The 20880-nt window shown below is 36.6% G+C and overlaps 1 long non-coding RNA gene across 1 annotated transcript; it reads right to left on the minus strand.

Annotated features, from left to right (window-relative positions):
* Window positions 1-728: 728 nt before the first annotated feature.
* LOC104088478 (uncharacterized) lies at window positions 729-5438 on the minus strand. Its single transcript, XR_684574.4, has 2 exons — window positions 5300-5438; window positions 729-4197 (listed from the first exon to the last, which is right to left on the minus strand). It is a non-coding gene; the product is annotated as an uncharacterized lncRNA (long non-coding RNA).
* Window positions 5439-20880: the final 15442 nt, after the last annotated feature.

Consider the following 20880-nt stretch of genomic DNA (forward strand, 5'->3'; position numbering starts at 1 on the left):
ATATTGATTAAGTTTAGTTGGTTATTTTGGCATTTTGGTTGGATGTTATGTGTAGTTAGGGCTTAGGTTAGATAGTGTAGTTTGGTTGGATATTATTATTGGAAGAAAAGCTTATTGGGTTATTGATTAAATCATTTATAAATTTGGAGAAATCGAGACTCGAACCAGATAACTCAAACCATTCCGATACCAATAACTATAGCTTTTTTCATTCGGTCTATTGGCGTTACTTGAAATATGCCCTGCCCTCCGCAACAGGTACTTACTTTGTGGGGTTTCCTTTGGTTGCTATTGTTGTTTTGTTAGAAGTTTAAATTTTATGCACCGACAATATAATTAATTTTTTACACTATATGATAAAGTTTATCTAAACTATATATAATTTTTTATATCAAGTCTAATATGATAACCTAAAAATAGAGTGATAATTTGCTAGAATCAGTAAAATTGCTGTAAAAATTCTAACGCCATCGGAGTACAAAATTTAAAGAGAAATTAACATTGTGTGGCTACCAAAATAAATTAAAAAATATTACGCGACACATCAAATATTTATACTATATTTAAATCTGTAGCTACCATTCATAGCTATACTAGATGAAGTTTGCCCGTGCATAGCACAGACCCAACATTTCAAAATACTGATATAGTTTAGGAAATTTGTGTCTAACATTTAGTTGCATATGTGATTAAACCCTAAATAGGTTTAGAAGTTTGAACAGTCATAATTTCACTAACACAAAAGCACAATCCATTCTTATTAAATAGCGACAAATGTTAAAGACGCCTACTACTCAGAACATACATATTCAGAATCTGCGCATTCAAAAATAATAAATCTCACTCCCTCAATGATATTAAATTCGCAAAGATAAACTATACAAAATAATAGACCAAAGGCACTACTTGTTCATGACTTTGCATGACTGAGTTACCATTGATAAGTCAAAATAAATAGGCGATTCAATTCATTTATACATCTTTGTCCATATTATAAGCTTTGATTGTTACTTGGTCTTAGTAAGTGTCTTTACTTACTTCAACTGGTTGGGCAGGTTAAGTATGTCACAAGTTAAGAAAATCTATGGATTTGTAGTATGATAAAAACATCAGAAGTCTCCTGTAAAAGTAAGTAACTTCTTTATCAGTCGCTTCAAAGAAGAAATGCACCAATCATCCATCAATGAAAGGGTATCTTAGAGATATAATATAGTCCCTGAATAAATGAAATTTCTATGACAACCAAGAAACTGAACGCACACAATTAAAATTATAACAAAACATATTATTGAACATAACACATCAAGGTTATCATTGGAATCAAACTAATTTGCTTAAATCAGGAGAAACAATTAAATAAATAGTTTGAACAAAAAAAAAATGAAGACAACGTAAAGTACAAAGTAACTCTTTCTGCGGGCATGTCAGAACCAATTGAAGCATGTGCATAACTACAACATAAAGACAATGAAATAAATAAACTAAAACACATACGCAATCCAAAACCGGCTATTTCATGGAAGTGCTTGAAGTGATTTAAGCCTTACCATCATAATGATATATTACATAAATATATAGGGAACGGTATGTTGAGGGATTGAGCAAAAAGAGGTACCAAGATGAATAGTTCATATCCGTTACCATTCGAAGTGAAGGAGGAGAAACTTTAACTCTTCGGCAACTATGGTAAGTAAATTTTGCTCTAAGTTTCGCTCGATAGTTATAATCAGCAAACAAAGAAAAATATAAGAAGTCGAAAGTAGTCATCACAGAAGCATGTTCATAATACATACTTCATATATGTTAAAAGATAGCACATATGTGAATGCATGTATTCATCCCATTTATAAATACACATGAATCATATAATCCTTATGCATTTCATGTACTGAACTAAAAGTATAGCAAACCAAACTATCAAGAACTACAAGTGGACAAGTGAATTAGTCCCTACCAAATATGCAAAGACGGTATATCAATCCACTACTTGTACTTTCACGCAAAACATCGGAATAAAATATAAATTTAAAAGCAAATTCCAAGCAAAACTATATTTTTTAAAAAAACTGTTAGGTGAAGTGCAATGAGAATGAATGAAAAAAGATAGCATACGCTGATTTCATATCGAGCTACTTGGAACTCTATTTTACGACATCAATGGATAATACCACCAACGTTGATGTTCCTAAAATGAAACTGCACTCCAATCATGTGACTTTTACCCTTGAACTATTCGAATTATGTCACTTTTATCCTCGTTAAATTTTAGTAGCAATTATACTCCTGCCGTCTAATTTTTGGCCCACATATACCTTTACTACTAACGACCCTCCACATCATATGCCACACATATTTAACTATAACATAATTAATGACGTGGCTATCCAACATGAAAAAAGCTCTCCCTTGATGGACGGTCTTCTTCTACCTTTTAAAAAACCTTAATTCATATCTTCAAGACCCATTCCATAAAAAACATCATCAAAACTGGACAAATATTGCAGTTAAATTACTTCATAGCTAGACCAAAACTGCAGCAAATACTTAACACAAAACTGCAAAAGAAAAAAAATTGCAGCAAAACTGCAATTAGACCAAAACCGAACTGTAGCAAAAACTTGAGAAAAGAGTGGAGCTTTAATATCTTTTGAGACATGTATTCTTTTGAGCTGAAAACTTGTGCCTTGCTATAAATCGAGGGAAGTAATTAAGCTCTGCAAAAAAATTTAATTTCTATGCTCGAGTATATTAAATATCGTCAAGCCTTCTATTAACTTCATTAAATGTTTAAACTCTTTCAATCAAACATCTAACCACCCGCGCAATTCATTCTAGTATTACATATTTGTCTTTTGCTGACTTTCAAATAGAAAGTTAACCGTATAACTTTTTTTAGAAATTTACGGTACAAAATGATGGACTTGAGGAGCATACGTTTCAAGAGATACATGTTCCAAAAAGAATATGGTATTTAGTTTAGTAGTTACTTCACATAAATGAACAAACGATAACGGCAAAAATAACCAAATAGATAGCTAAGAACTACAAATCAACCACCATAAGTCATGCTGCAAAATTTGGCATAGGACATCTAATGGGGCGGGAGCCTTATTCTGGAAGCTTCAAGAACTAATTTGTAAAAGATCCATGCATATATATTATTATAATAAATACTGGTGGCAATATGGTGAGCTTCTCATTCAAATGGAAACTAAGGATAATATTGTTTTAGCATGCTTACTTGTTGATATTAAGAAAGTGTTGAAGCAGAGTAGCAGGTTGCTGCTTATAAATTTAGTGACTTGGTATCTAAGCCCATATAAAAATTAATAAAGAAGAAACCTATTTGGTTAGTCAATTACGCCTTCTTAGTTATCATTCCATGGATAAAAAAGAAACACTTTTACTATACCGATACTAACTCTATAGTTTTAGTTCTTTGCTAGAACAGGACCTCTTCATCTGAGGTAGGCTCATGGCTCATGAAATCCCTGATAGGTTCTCCAAGTCCATAAATACTTTAATTTGCTGGGGCAATATAGATCACTAAGAAGACATCTTCTAGCATGGTACATATTAAGACTTTATGAGCAAAGGATATTTATTATAGTCCTAGACCAAGCAATTATAATATACACATACATGACTTGTGCAAAAGTACTTTTTTCTATCAAAGAGATCCACTCAAGAGGTTGGTAATTTCTTCACATACACCAAAATATGAATGTGTATTTGAAGGGAAGAATTTTTTTTATGTTACTTGCTATTGTTAACATGATCTGAATAAGCATGGTACATACGCATCGTTGATAAACCTTGTAAAGTTCAAAACTTTATTTTTCCGTCAAGCTATTATAGACCCTCTAGCTTCTCAGCAGGAAACTGGAAGAAATATTCCATTATTTTTTAAAATTATTCATTCAAGGATTAAATATCGATATATTTTTATCTAGCCTTAAATATTACAACAATAAGAACTACTCCTCAATTCCAAATAATAAATAAAGAAATAATTAATAATAAGAATATTTTACTTTATCTTGACCAAAAAAAGTCACTTTATGAAAATCTAATTACTCACCTTGTGGTAAAAAGTGTCCAATTATGTCATACAAACGATCAAATATTCGCATTTTTGCCAAAACATCGGATCACATGAACTATCTTAGCTTGCACTCGTTCTCTTCAAGTCGACCACTGTTAAATTCAAGAAAATTTTAACCTTAACAATATTGGTAATTAAAGATCCGAAGTATGATAACGACTAAAGTTTTGGGGGAAGGGGAAAGAAGATATATATGGGAATAAATAAAAAAGGATGCGTGCTTGTTGCTTCTAAAACCAGTATATGATAAAAAAAATTGAAATTATAGTTATAGCAAAATACTCATTATTGACAAATGAGTAACTCTAATACAACAACATTTATACCCCATTTTGAAAAATGCATATAGATTGATGACCTATTGGAGCAGTTCGACCCGGAATCCTCAAAATTTGAAGTTCCCAGGCTTTTAGTCCTTTAGTTTGTGCACATAACCAGTAAGATTCTTTATGAAAGCATATACAGGAAATTTCTATTCAACTATTTTGCATAGGATGAATCGTCCTTAAAGTTTTACAAAGCCCCAATTCTTAAGGTAACACATAACTTAAACTATTGGTTCTACATTGGCTTTAAGTCAGTACCTTTAGGTTTGGTGGATTTTCAGAGTACTGTCACTTTATGTTATTTTTCATTATGCTAATATACTGCAACTTCTAATTGGAATTCTTTGTCAAGATTAAGTTTTTAGTGAAGACAAATTCTTATAAACAAAATTTAAGAGAGCAGAAGCATATTTGTTTGTAGAGCCGGCCCAAACAATTAACGTGCAAGTTAATAGCATATTATACATAAAACAAAAATTAAACCACAATGTGAAAAGAACAAAAAGTAATCTCTGTTTCATTTTCGCAATACTTATTTAAAATCTGATCATAGTTCAATACAAAGCTCCTATTTATGAGGGGGGAAAATCTTCCTTGAAAGCAAAACAAAAATCAAAAAGAATATATATGCCAGCCTCGAGAATTACTCCAGAGGGAGAGAGAAACAACAAGTTGTTGTTAGGAATACCGAGAGAACAACATAATAAAATTAGAAAAGAAAAAAAGACAATGTTAAGGAAACAACAATGAAGCAAAAGAGCAAAAAAAAGGGCAAAAACCAAAACAGATTCAACAAAGATAGACCGAAAAGTAGAAAGAACGAAAACAACAGAAAGAAATTTTAGCAAAAATAAAATGGAAAACATACCTGGATGAGAAGATGAAGAGAAGAGCTGCTGCTTGTGCGTCTGTTCTTTTCTTTTTTTAGTTAGAGATGAGAATGAAAAATCGGATTCTTCTAGAGTTTCTATTTAACAATTATGATACAATTACTGTTTTGCCCTTAAAAGAAGCTTGATTTGCAAAGATGCCATTGGTCGACCATCTTCTCTCTTCTATATAATATATAATTTGAATTTTTTAACAAATTCATGAAATAAGAGATTAACTGTTTCGAACTGAAACAAGAAATCAACAAACTCTTGTAGCTCAATTGGTTAGAGCGTCTACTTAGCTAGTGAAGGTTTTGAATTCGAATATCAATAAGAACATTTTATTTTTTTGTATTTCTGTATTTCGCGTTAGTGGTATTCATTGCGCGAACAAATATAATCGATACACGTGGATGCCCTTTAATTAAGCAAAGAACACACCGAAGCTAGACAGATTGGAAAAGCTTGCTTCGGATCTTGTTCTCCTGGTGTGAAACCAGTTGGTTCTGTAGTTTTATAATTCTGCTGATCCCAAGTACTCCATCTTGGATGTGTTTTAATTCTTTCGAACAAGAGAGGTTTGATGCTTTTGAATCCATTGTATTAATTCCACTTCCTACTTGCGGTATGCTCTTTATGAATTTCCTTTTCGTGCTATATTCGCTTAGACTGTCTCTTAGTCCTCTTTGGAAAACCTTTAATACAGTCGATACAAGTTGTATCCTTTGTATATACCCATATATACAGTTGATAAAAATTGTATCCTTTGTATGCGCCCTTGTATTTCGCATTAGTTACAAGTTGATACGCATTGTATTCGTTGCGCAAACGAATACAGTTTACACAAGCTGTATTCGTTGCGCGTTTGAATACAAGTGAGTTAGTAACTGTAGTGGTTTATGAAAATTCACTCAATAAATTACTAGCCCAGGTTTTTCCAATTGACCTGCAATATATAGCTTCTAGGTCCAATTTATTAACAAGTTGAAGCCACTTTTTCCAATGCACTTTCCTTCCCAAGATCATCTTTATTTTCATCCTCATTCTCCTTCTTTCATTCTATCAAATGCACTGATTTTCCTTCCCATGACCACTTTCATTTCCATCCTCTTTCTCTTTTGCTCCATGTTCTTCACTCAGCTCACTCTGCCACTGCTTCGCCGACCTCTATCTGCCGTATGCACTTTCGTTCTCTACCATTAAAGGCGACGGTCAGCAACTTCATCAGCACTGAACTCAGAAGTGTTTTTTATTAAATTTTTACTTTTTCTGTACAAATATTTACTTTTTTTTGTGTGTGCGCATGTGACTACTTCATCATATTCTTTTTCTTCTTCTTTTTTGGGTCCTTATGGTGTTTTATAACTAAAAATCTTTTGAAGTGGGTATTGGTGGTTGTTTACCCAAAAAATGGTACAGTTGAATTTGTTCGTGGTTTCTAGACAAGTGAATTAATTTGATCGAAAAAGTAATAAAATAACTGATGAAATATAAAATACTTAGCCTTAGAATATAGAAACGATAAAGTTGATGAGTCGGGGAATAGGGTTTCCAGGCACAACAATGATAAGGTCAAAAGCAAGAAAGTAAACTTGTATTAAAAATATTGTATAGAATGTAGTGTAAGTTAGCCAGAAAATTCTCCCTGCAATGATAATTGAACTCCTTATTTATAGCTATGTCTAGGGGAGGAAGTCCTAAGATCGTGCCCTTCATTAATGTCAATTATGAGGGCCATTGATGAAGATGTAGCGTTGGACATAAATGCTAAATGCTTTATAACGGATCATCATCCTTAATGCTGCAAAATATTTTATATTAAATGTTACCGGGCGCAAAGCATTTAATACTCAATTTATGATCGTCATTCCTTCCGGTGACAAGCGGAACACCTATGTTCGGTGGCCACCTCCATCTTGTGTTCCACGTGTCCTTCCTTTAAGCGACCACGTATCATGTCATATTTTTTCCTATACAGATAGTCCCCCTGCTTTCTGGTGACACAATCTTGAGTTACCGGGAAGTTGGTAGAAAGTAGCTTTTTGGCGGGAATTACTATAACTCCCTTTGAAGTTCTCTCACAGTTGATAAGACGCATGTATCTCCGTATTTAATGCCCCGAACACGCATCATCCCACGATTCAGCACAGCTTTTGCCGATTATCGAGGTAATCATGGCCCTGAATTTAAGCGTCATATTTTACTTATATGAACCATCCTTCTCTTATGAGTTATGTACCTCATAATCTCTCAAACTTCTAATTTGTATCTTTATTTCCCAACCTTTATCTGATCATTTTCGAACCAGAAATTTTTTTTCCTTCAATTCCAATGGCTTCCTCTTCAAAACGTGCTAGTTCTTCAAAGGGCAAGAACAAAATCGAGGATTCTGTTCCTCCAACAGTGGGTTTTATCATCACAAGAAGTCTTAGTACTTCGAAGGATTTCGAAAAGAAATTTCCTGCGGCTAACCCTCGCACATGGGCTGTTAGTAGATACCCTTCTTCTATTCGCCCTTCTAGTATTCCTGTTGTGAAGGAAGACTACCGCTTCACTGAGTTAGATATTATTGCTCCTGATTTATCGAAGCAAGTGACCCTTCCCAAGTAAGGTTTTACATATTTCTTCATGTATCCCTTTACTTTGGGTGCGTTTTCTTTGAGCGGAGAGCTTGATTCTGTGATTGCGAAGTTTTGCCTTCGCTACCAGGTGTGTTTGGCACAGGTAAGTCCTTCGGTATGGAGGACAGTCACCTGCCTCCGGTGTCTTTTCCTAGAAACTAGAGAGGAGCTAACCCTAGCTCATATGATGAATCTCTATTATCCCAAATCTTCCGCGGGAGAATGATAAACCTTTGCAAGCTTGGCCACCATGCTTTACTGTCTAGAATGGACGACGACAATGACCGTGGATGGATGGAGCAGTTCATTGCAGTTGCCACCAGTGACATTATTCCAACAACGGCTTCATCCTTTCCGGTTGATTGGAACTGCTCTCATAAGTTCTCTTTAACACACCTTTTCTTACTAAATATTCAATCATGTTTGTATTGATTCTCCAATCTTCGTTTGTTTCAGCGACTCGATGGGTCCCACCACTCGTAGAAGGCTTGGACCGGTGGGTTCAGAATATCTTGGACACCACAATGCCCGAAAATCATTTGTGGAAAGAGTTGTCCATTAAATATGGGTGGAAGGCCAAAAATCATGTATATGAAGAACTTGGTTGAACCCTTCTGACTTGTTCACGAAATTAGGTCTACCTGCGGGCTCAATTTATGTCCCCGAGGGTGTTTTGGCTGACCATGCAGATGCAGCGGGGCTGCTTCAGGAGGCACTTACTCGAACATGCATCTCCAGGCCTGCTTCGGGCGCAAACGTTTCTTCACGGAGTCCCCGTCTAGAGAACAAGCAACCAAAAAGAAGACGTACCTCTACGGCTGGGGAAAAGAATAAAAGGGTAAAGGTTTATGCACCCGAGTCATCTCTAGTGGCGATAGTGACTGGTTCTCCTTCCGGGCCGGTCATAGACACTGTGATGATCGACGATGATGAAAACGCTAGTGATGATGGAGCTTCTTTACATAGAAGGATACGATTCTCATCATCTCAACAAGATGCTCGACCTGTTGAGACAATTGCAACAACTGAAGATGACGTCTCAACACTTTGGGGAGGATTTGATTTGGTAGATAATGCCAACTCCCATTCTCGGGCCCCAATTGTTGTGCTCGGTACTGCAAGACAGAGTGCTGGGTCCTTGCCAACTTCAGTTGGCGAGCACCAAACGAACAGCACTACATTCGATATAGCTGCTTCTCATTCTTCAGTTCCATCAGCTTCATCTCCACCTTCACTATCACCGACAACTGCTACATCATTTCCATCTTCATCCACTCTTACAGCAACGATTGCTACATTATCTTCATCGGCCGCACCTGACCATGAAGAAGGTGCCCCTCCTCCACAGTCCCCAGTTTATAGGAATTTGGGGCAAAACTATGCCTCCCCCTCTGAAGATCCACAGAGGAGGATGAGTATTACCCTTTCGGTCTCCACCGGGTGCAACTTACTTTCGAGGCCGGTGGAGCTTGCTAACTATCTGAAGCCTTTGACTTCAGAAAATGACTGGGAGAAGATTCAGACACTCTCTGGGGAGTGTTTGTTGAGCAATGTTATGCATAATGCCGTAGTGGCACGTTTCTTTCTTCTTCTGTTATTTCTTCTACTTATGAACATATATACTCTAAGTTTTACCTCTTCTTGTTTTGTAGGCCAACTTTCTTGCTTCGGAGGGCCTTCAAAGGCTGATTTGTGAGAAGGAAGAACTTACTTCTAAACGAGATCAGTTTTTGTCGAAACGGGACCAGACTATTCTCCGTCTCTCGAAACTTGAAACCAAGGCTATCGAGACCATTGTTTTGGAGGCTTGTTTGCAGCAAATCGTGCAAGAAGTGATAACCCTTAGCCAAGAAATTGGGTCGCTAAGGGTTAGATTTGATAAAGCCAAGGCTAAATGTGTAGAAGTCCTGAACATCATTCTTGCTGCAAACGATCGTGAAGCTGCTTCCACTGAAAGAGTGATTAATTTGGAAGCAGCCTTAAAATCCAAAAGTGAAGAGCTTGATGATGTGGTGGCGAAACATGCTCAGTTGGAAGAGAAATACAGGAAAACCATTGAGCATAATAGACTCTTTATTTCAATTGTCCGTGAGCTCAACATCAGTCTCAAATATGCTAGGTCCTCTCAGGAAAACCTTTTCGCCTAAGTTATTCAACTCAAAGAAGAAATCAAGCACCGAGTGACTTCCCTCATTGTTGAAAACTCTTATTCCATCTATAATATGAGGATAAAAACCCTGGAAGAGGACAAGACCGGTATCATTAACATTGATGTCAAAATTGATAAGGCTAGAAAGCTTGAGTTGGCTGCAAAGAATGGACTCCTGGCGCAGTATGACGCTCCAGGTTCTTCTGATTCCGGTTCTGAGTTTTCGAAAACTGTAGAGGGATCGGAAGGTGATGATGCCAAAGACCAAGCTAGGTAAAATGTTGAGCCATCAGTGGAACCATCTACTTCTCCCGGGGTTGTGGATACTTCTCTTCCTCCTAATTCCGGAGACGCTGCAGTTTAGCTTTTTATTTCTTTTTCTATTTTGTGCCTCTATTATTTTGATGCGTCCTTATAAATAAAAACATATTTTTTTTCTCAAGTATCGTTTGAGTCTTACTTTCGTTTGAATATTCATGCAAGTCTTTAAATTTCGTACTTGCTCAAGTATTTTGCACATGTTGTTCTGTTCGCGCTTTATTATGTGTAATCTCAGATACTTTTTCTTCGAAGCATTTTGGTTCCGAGAATTATCCCTTTTACATGAGGGCTTTGATAAGTATTTGTGCAAGTCTAGTTTTTTTTGTGTCTTTTTCGTATGCGGCTTTGGGTGTATTTTTCCCCGATGATACTATGGATTCCGGGCATTGATTCTTTCGGAACCAACCCTTTAACATGAAGATTTTTATAAGAGAGGGCCCTCTTATGTTTACGGCGCTCTTGAAGAGGACGTCTCCTGTTCATTACAGCACAATCATTTGAAATACTTGTTTAACTTTCAAATGGTAAAATTAACTCATCGTTCAGACAAGAAACAAGATAAAAACAAAATTATTTGATTTCATTTAATTCCTTCTATTTGCAAAAGTACATAAGTATTTTGCTATTTAGAAAGGAGATTGACATGACTTGTGGCTATAAAGAAATTGACATGACTTGTGGTTATCTTGTACAACTTGTTATCTACTGGGCTGGTTGCACAGTCCCCAGTCCGGATGATATATTCTGTTCCGGATTTTCGTTCACCGGTTGACGTGGCATTAAGTGTTTCCGTAACCTCATATCATTTTCCCCCAGTGTTCGAATGCGAAGAATGTGAATTGGTATACTGGAAGTCTTGTATCTTCAAAGATCCCACCAATGAATTGCTAGGTAATCCTTCACTCGGCAACATATCTTGTTTCCCATTTGGAACCCATGCTATCGAACGAAAGAATATGTCACGACCCAAAAATCCCACCACAAGTGTCGTGATGACACTTAGTCTCTAAGACTAAGTAAGTCGATCATAATAACAATTCAAGCTATTTTTGTTTTGGAGTAGATCATCGAAACCAACAACGGAAATAATTATAACACCTTCCCACGACTAGTAATACTGAGTCACGAACTCTAACTGAGTACATGCATTGATTTCAAGGATCGAATATACAATATTGTTCGAATAAGAAATTAACAGTACAATAAAATGTAAAGACTCCAAGGGACTGCGAAGACCAAGCAGTCCTACCTTGAGTCCTTGTGATCATACTCTAATCTCTGTCTGAATCTGATATCTCCAGTACCTGGCTCTCCACAAAAATTTACAAAAGTGTAGTATGAGTACACCACGGTCGGTACCTAGTAAGTATCAAGACTAATCTCGGTGGAGTAGTGACGAGGTGCAGTCAAGACACTCACTAGTCAAATAACATGTGTAATATAGCAGTATACAATAGTACTGGAAAACAACTAGCAATGATAACAACAAATTAAACCAGTGATATAAACAACAAGGCAACAAGAACATCATAATTATTGCTCAAACGAATAAGGAACACAAGTACAACCAATTAATCAAGTCCTTAAAATATAAATCCTTCACATATAATTCTTTAAGATAAATATCTTTCGAATATACTTCTTTTGAATAAAAGTCACCACGTGACACCTCATTTCACAATCATAAAAATTACGGGTCTCAGCCCACTTTCATATTTCCATTATCATATTTCTCCGGCACCTCATGCCCATATTTCTTTCATAGCCGCACGGACAACTCACGTGTCAATAATAAAATTATCATATTTTCCCGGCACCTCATGCCTATATTTCTTTCATAACCGCACGGACAACTCACGTGTCAAAATATCAATGTATATAAGATCCTCATGATCAATTTATTTTTAATAAAGTAAGTTTATAATTTTTAAACCAAGTAAGAAATCAACAAAGAAATGAGTTTATTTTTGAACTCGTTTAGGTGAAGAAAATGACATTTCAATTAAAATGAAGCATCTGATGACTACTAATTTGGATGTAAAATTTATTAAATTAAAGCATAATAGCAATTTCTTTTATTTGAAACAACTCAAATCTCATGTACAATGATCCAAAGCCAACATAATACAACAAGGAATACAAATCACATAATAAAATTAAATAATACATCACAGAAGAACACAAGAATTTATATATTACGGAAAAATAAAATAACCAAAGGCAAGTGCAGCCATAGAAAAATATCAACAAAGGGCACTCCCGAGGTACCGCCTCGTAGTTCCAAATCATAAATATCAACAACAACAATTCCCCCAGGCCATCACAAGTCATCACAAATCAATCCCCGACATAGCCCACCTTGTCTCGCCACGTGCGCAATAATAAAGTAAATGCCCGCATTGTCTCGCCGCGCACGCACAATAATATTATCACCTTGTATTGCCACATACACAAACCCACATATATAGCTCTCCTTGTCATGCCACATGTTCATATATCAATAGTAACAATAGCATGGAAGAAACCTCGTGCAAACACCCTAACAATCCTCGCAATAATATTGTTACACCCTGTGCATCCCAAGGTGACGTAATGAATATGAGACTTGTCAATCATGACTTAAATAATTTTAAAGTCATAATATGGCTATATATGATGTTTGGATAGAAAATATGAAGTTTTGGAAAAATCAGATTAAAGTTGCGGAAACACCTACTAAGGATTTACCATGTAACCGAGCTTTTTGAGAAATATATTTCGTATGCTATATGAGGTCTTTTTGAAACATATTATATACAAAATTGAAGGTCTTGGAATTTAGTTTCCAACGCACTTAACCGTTCATTCATACGACACCTGGATAAAAAGTTATAAGCGTTGGAAGAATGGTCAATCATAGGATGCCAAGTAACACCTTTTTGACTTTTAAAAAAATGGGATATTTACATCCCATATCGTCTCTTTCTCCATTTTTCCAGAGAGCACGCCCAAATAATACCCCTAACTTTACTCTTAAGCTCTTTACAAGAGCTTCAAATAATATTATCATCCTGGGCACGGAATACCCTACGACGTACGTATCGCTAAATCGCCTCTCTTTTTCTCTGTAGTTTGAGTTTTGGAAGGTACTTCATAGTTAATAAAACATTTACTTTCTGTATTTAAGTGTTTAAATATCAAGGAATGTTGATAAATTCATTTCCTAATCGTTAGAACTCACGGGACGGTGATCGAAATCCGTGAGTTCGAGTTATTTGACTTGCAGTGGACTGTTTTGTGGGCTGTTTCGTGTTGCCTTTGGGCTGTATATTTTTATACTATTTAATGGAGTTTTTGAGGACAAATGGTGTGGAGAAACACCACATAATGACGGAATGGTGGGCTGGCCATTCGTCGTTATATTGTTTAAGTTGTTTGACACTACTTTGGTTGTCGTTTTATGTATGAAGTGACTAGGGTGTGTGGGCTGTTTTGTGGTATATTGTGATGGAGATAAGGTTGGAAAATAATGCTTACATTTTTTTATTGTTGTGTTCTTGTTGTTGTTGGTATATGGTATTGGAGGAGGGCCTAGTTACAGGGGAGATGCTGCCCAAATTTACATAAACGAGCTACTAGTTTAAGTTGAGGAGTAAGCCTTTACTCAGAACTGATTTTGAATCTCCTTATGATGTGGTAGATTGAATTGAGTTGTTTGAAGAATTTCCTGGAAGGTATTAAGGACTCAACGGAGTTAAAGTATGTTAAGGTTATCCCTTCTTTCCTTTTGGCATGATCCAAATGATACAAACGAAACGAGCAAAATACGCAACTTTCATAAATGACTCTATTCATAGAAATACTAGGGGTGTCTATATTCTTGATTCTACATGTGAATTATTATTATATCCTCTGTTCATGGGTCTCAGAAAAATACGTATTTGATAAAGTTTGTCAGAAAGGCATATTGATTTTATGATATTCGAGACATCTTATTAACGTATTTCTTATGTATTTCATGCATTTATACATGTACATTGACCCATGACCAGAAGGCATTATATACGCGTATATTATATGTATATGGGATATGGGAAAAGGTTATGGCGTTATATACGCACCACCACCTGATCAGTTGGTATACGTTGATGATTTTGCCCACAGTGGCCAAGATGATATTATGGGATGCCCTCAGAGGCTTGATGATGTTATGAACGCATATACCTATGCATGGTATGACATTTATATGCACGTTCATGACATTATAAATTTTCATGATTCACAGAGCTATTCAGAATTTCAGATTGAGTTTTTTACTCCATGTTTCTTTCATGTCTTTTATATACTACTGTCATACCTTACATACTCGGTACTTTATTTGTACTGACGTCCCTTTTGCCTGGGGATGCTGCGTTTCATGCCCGCAGATCCCGATAGACAGGTTGAGAGTTCTCCTAGTAGGCTATCAGCTCAGCAGAAGGTGTTTGTGCACTCCATTTGCTCCGAAGTTATTTATTTGGTCAGTATGATTTGAATATGTATTGTTTGGTATGGCGGGGCTTTGTCCCGACCTTTATGATATTTATGTAATCTTAGAGGTTTGTAGAAATATGTCATGTATACGGATACTGATATGGCCTTATAGGCCAGTACGTCATATATATAAGTCAGTATATCAAGTTGGGTCACCCTATATTGAGTATTTCCTCATGTTTTATTCTACTTATCTCACGACAGCCTCTCCGGATCAATTACCTATGATAGTATGATGCGAAAGATACGTTACGTTGGTACTCGATTGAGTAAGGTACCGGGTACCCGTCGCGGCCCATCGGTTTGGATCGTGACAAAAGTGGTATCAGAGCAGTTCTGTCCTAGGGAGTCTACAAGCCGTGTCTAGTAGAGTCTTGTTTATGGGTGTGTTGTGCACCTTACTTATAAGCAGGAGGCTACGGGGCATTTAGGATTGTCACTCTTTCTTCTTACTCTAGATCGTGTGGTAGAGCTCAGTTGTAAGAAATTCAAACTCCTAAGTTCTATTTTATTTATTATACAACGACATCTACATCCAGAAAGACAGTTGGTATGAGATTGAATGTGTCTGTGGAAGAGTTGAGTCAGAGGAACTCGATCTTGCATCATGCTTATCATGAGTAGATGTAAGGCCTTTAGTAGATATGTGTGTACTACGACGTGTGAGCCTCTTGATAAGGAGCCCTAAGGCATGAATATCTATCTACCCCTATGGTAAAAAGTAACTAGAGAATCAGAAGGTAGATACAAGTTTCAACAAGTAAAAGAAGCTAGATGAAGAAGGATACAAGGTACGTAGTTAGTAAAGATTATCTGTATTTACAATTCAGGCAGAGAAATATAAGCATTCTGAGTTACTTTCAACAATAACAAAGATATATTCACTTGACAACACCCATTTCAGTTATGCCATGTGGGAGCTAACATATATAATTTAAGAGAAGGATGGGATATCAGCATCCAGCTGGGGTTAAAGTAACCCAAAATTGTGGATGGATTGTTATCATTAGCTCATATTTCCGAGGGATATTGCAAACGTGGTAATGGTTCTCCTTGTGAGGTACCTAGATGGTGCACTCTAGAATAGTACAATCAGATATAAATACTAGAATGTTCAGAAATTTCAGAAGATTGGTATTGGAATCCTAGAAGGGATTAATATTTACCTTTGTATGGCTCTCGTCCCTAGTAAAGAGAGAGTGTTAGGCGACCCGAAGAGCCAGTGAGTTGAATCAAGGGGGTCTAAAAGTTAAAGAATGTTTTGAAGAAGTTTTCATAATAAGGTGATAGATAGAAATATTAGCAGGAGAATAAAAAGAAAGTAAATGAAGCATTATGAGTAAGATGTGATAAATGGATAATAACGGTAAATCAAAACATGACAAGACTACAGATTCTATAGTCAAGTGAAGGAAAAGACAAGAAGTTACAAGCCTTGAGACAATAAAAGAGTATAAGCCATAAAGTCATGTCCCCATTTCGAGAAATGAGTTGGTGACTCATACATGATTACCAGAAGGAAAAGTTAGACCCCCAGAGTAATAGAAATTAGTATAGGCAAGTGAATAAGACAAACTGAACATGAATTCGGGACCGAAGGATTTGATAATAGTTGACATTGTGAGAATATCGCGTTCCAGGCGATAATTGAATGGACAATAGAAGAATAACTTTTAAAAATCATTCAGGAAGACGTTTCCCTAAAACAAGCGCTGTGAGCAGAGTTAAGCTTAAGGGACTAAGTGTGCAAGTTACACTAGGTGTCACCTTTGTGTGTAAGAAAATTAAATTATCCCTGGTAAAGAAGGGTTAATGTAAGGCAAGTAAGAGTCCGTGAAGATGTGAAAAGATGCTAAATATGAAGAGGTAAAAATTTATAGGTAAATCTTCATAGCAATAAATGTTAGTACTCCCCTAAAAAGGGGAGGATGGTATGATATGGTATTAAGTCGGAGTTATGTGGTTAAGGTAACTATGGAATAGTAAAGGAAGAATGTGGTAGAAAGAAAAACTAAATGAGATTGCATTTATTCAGATCCTACGGATATGATACAACTCCTGAACACTATGTAAGCATGATGACGGGGAGAGGCAGAAAGGGTTCTATCACTAGATGTTATTGATAAATAAGTGCAAATGAACACTGGATACATAAGGAGCCAGTGTGCGGGGTAATTTAAGACAAAAGGATATAACCCAAGAGAGATTACGCAGAATATAGATATGAGAATGGACTAACGTGTAGTTAGTAGTTGATTCAGGAAGAACCTAGCCATGGCTAAACAAGAGGATACTGACAAATCAGCAGGTTGTGCAAGATAAACATAGCGAAACCCAGCATAGGGAATTCAGTCTCGCAAATATGATGACATCATAATCGTTGAGAAATATTCAGATAGGAGTTGGGGTTGTTAAAGGTACCGTATAAGTGTTACGAAAAAAAAGAATGGTGCCACTGAGAAGACAGTCCTAAAATTTCAGTTCAGAATCAACCTTACGACCATAAGGGCACGGAGGTAAGTAATTAAGGATAATTATAGGTGAGTAAGAACGTCAAAAATTCATTCGAGTATACGATGTAATAAGATCGCGGCCTTACAGAAGTCAAAGGGTCCCCCCTAAGTCTACAAAGAAAGACTAGCTGAGGACATAAGAAAGAAGGCTTCAACTTAAGCATAGTGACATAAAGAAGAAATGATCTTGTAACAACAGTCTCACTACAACATTGTATGCACTCCATAAGAAAGTGGCACCTATCGTGGCTAATGAACGGGAAAAAAAATCAAAAGATGATATTTGAGATCATATGATTTATAGGAAATTTCAGTATTTGTGGGCAATGAGATAAGCCATGTATTCATGCAACAAGTGGCAGAACGACCATGAAAAGTAATTTCTTATGTTTAAAGACAACTAAGAAAGCACGAGAAGAATTATCCGACCCACGATTTAGAGTTAGCCGCGGTGATTCATGCACTAAAGATGCGGAGGCACTATTTGTATGGCATTCATGTTGAAATATATACGAATCATAAGCACCTTCAATATAGCTTCAATCAAAAGGAATTGAATTTACGCCAAAGGAGATGGTTGGAGCTACTGAAAGACTATGACGTTGATATTTTATACTATCTGGGGAAGGCGAATGTAGTAACCAACGCCCTCAGCCATAGATCTAAGGGTAGCCTGTCATATTTACAACTAGAGAAGTGTGGGATAGCCCATGAGATTCATCAGCTAGCTAGTCTTGGAGTTCGATTACTGGACTCAAGTGATACCAGAGTTACTATTTAGGACACGGCAACATCCTCTTTAGTAACTGAAGTGAAGGAACGCCAGTATGAGGATCCTGTGCTAGCTCATTATAGAGATACATCCCCTCAAAAGGAGAATACATCATTTGAGATTGCAGGAGATGGAGTCCTCAGATATCGAGGTCGATTATGTGTTCTAATGTGGCAGGGTTGCGCCAGCAGGTTATGGGAGAAGCTCACTATTCTCATTATTCTATTTATCCAGGAGCGACAAAGATGTATCATGATATCAGGGGAATATACTGGTGGGACGAAATGAAGAAGGATATAGCAGAATTTGTTGCTCAGTGCCCTAATTGTCAGCAGGTTAAGATTGAGCATCAGAAACCCTGTGGATTATTATAGGCTATAAAGATTCCGACTTGGAAATAGGAAGTGATTAATATGGATTTCATCATAGGCTTACCTCGTACCCAATGTAAGTTCGATGCTATATGGGTTATTGTCGATAGACTTACAAAAGCAGCCTATTTTCTGTCTATCAGGACTACCTACTCAGCAGAGGATTATGCAAGGCTTTACATTAGGGAGATAGTACAACTTCATGGTGTCCCTATATCTAATTATCTCAGATAGAGGTGCTCAGTTTACAGGTAATTTCTAGAGGTCCTTCAAAAAAGGATTGGGGACTCGGGTAAGTCTTAGTACAACATTTCATCCCCAGATAGACGGTCAGGTTGAATGTACTATTCAGACATTAGAGGATATGCTACGGGCTTGTGTGATGGACTTCAAGGTAGCTGGGATGATCATCTTCCACCTATTGAGTTTGCATATAATAATAGTTATCATTCCCCCATTCAGATGGCTTCATACGGAGCTCTTTACGGACAAAAGTGTAGGTCTTCTATAAGATGGTTCGAGATTGGGGAAACTAACATAGTAGGACCAGAGATGCTACAACGGCAGTTGAGAAGATTAGGCTTATAAGGGAAAGGCTATTATCAGCATAGAGTCATTAGAAGTCCTACGCAGATAATTGACGACGAGACTTGGAGTTTCAGGTAGATGACTGGGTATTCCTAAAGGTGTCACTGATGAAAGGCGTTATGAGATTCGGTAAGAAAGGAAAGCTTAGCCCTCGGTACATTGGACCTTATAAGACTATACGCAGAGTAGGCCAAGTAGCATATGAGTTAAACTTGCCTTCCAAATTGGAGTCTGTACATCCAGTATTTCATGTGTCTATGCTCCGTAGGTGTATTGGAGATCCCTCTAAAGTCATTCCAGTTAACTATGTTCATGTTACAGAGCAGCTATCATATGAGGAAGCTCCCATTGCTATACTAGATAGACAAGTTTGGAGATTAAGAACTAAAGATGTAACTTCGATTAAAGTACTTTGGATTAACAATAATGTGGAGGATATGACTTGGGAAGCTGAAGAAGAAATGAAGACTAGGTATTCTCACTTGTTTCCACTTCCGGAGAAGGATCAGACTGAGACATCACAGCCTTTAAGTATGTATATGGTACTTGATTCTTATGTTAGATATTGTTATTGGTCGTGTGAGGCCATTGGTGTTATTGATGATTGTGGCCCTGTGTGGCTTTGTGTTGTTGGGTTTTCTGTGTGAAACGTTGGTAGTAGTACCGTTACAGAGGAGACTCTGCCAAAATTTCTATATATTTCTGGGAGTTTAACATTCGAGGACAAATGTTTCTAAGGGGGAAAGATTGTTACACCCTGTGCGTCCCAAGGTGACGTAATGAATATGAGAATTGTTAATCATGGTTTAAATGATTTTAAAGTCATAATATGGCTATATATGATATTTGGATAGAAAATATGAAGTTTGAGAAAAATCGGATTAAAGTTGCGGAAACACTGACTAAGGATTTGCCATGTAATAGAGCTTTTTGAGAAATATATTTTGTGTGCTATATGAGGTCTTTTAAAATATATTATATACAAAATTGAAGGTCTTGGAATGTAGTTTCCAACTCACTTAACCGTTCATTCATACGACACCCGGATAAAAGGTTATAAGCATTGGAAGAAGGGCGAATCATAGGGTACCAAGTAACACCCTTTTGACTTTTAAAAAAATGGGATATTTACATCCCATCTCGTCTCTTTCTCCATTTTTCCAGAGAGATCGCCCAAATAACACCCCTAACTTTACTCTTAAGCTCTATACAAGAGCTTCAAACAATATTATCATCCCGGGCACGGAATAAGGAAGCGATAACATTAAAACGATCCATACGAGGTAAGTATCGCTATATCGCCTCTCTTTTTCTTTGTAGTTTGAGTTTTGAAAGGTACTTCATAGTTAAGAAAATGTGTACTTTCTGTATTTAAGTGTTTAAATATCAAGGAATGTTGATAAATTCATTTCCTAAGAGTTAGAACTCACGGGACGGTGATCGGAAGCCGTGAGTTCGAGTTATTTGACTTGTAGTGGACTGTTTTGTGGGTTGTTTCATGTTGCCTTTGGGCTGTATATTTTTATACTGTTTAATGGAGTTTTGGAGGACAAATAGTGTGGAGAAACACCATATAATGACGGAATGGTTGGCTGGTCGTTCGTCGTTATATTATTTTAAGTTGTTTGACACTACTTTGGTTGTCGTTTTATCTATGAAGTGACTAGGGTGTGTGGGCTGTTTTATGGTATATTGTGATGGAGATAAGGTTGGAAAATAATGCTTACATT

Source organism: Nicotiana tomentosiformis, chromosome 1, assembly GCF_000390325.3.
Source record: "Nicotiana tomentosiformis chromosome 1, ASM39032v3, whole genome shotgun sequence".
In the NCBI taxonomy this organism is placed as follows: domain Eukaryota; kingdom Viridiplantae; phylum Streptophyta; class Magnoliopsida; order Solanales; family Solanaceae; genus Nicotiana; species Nicotiana tomentosiformis.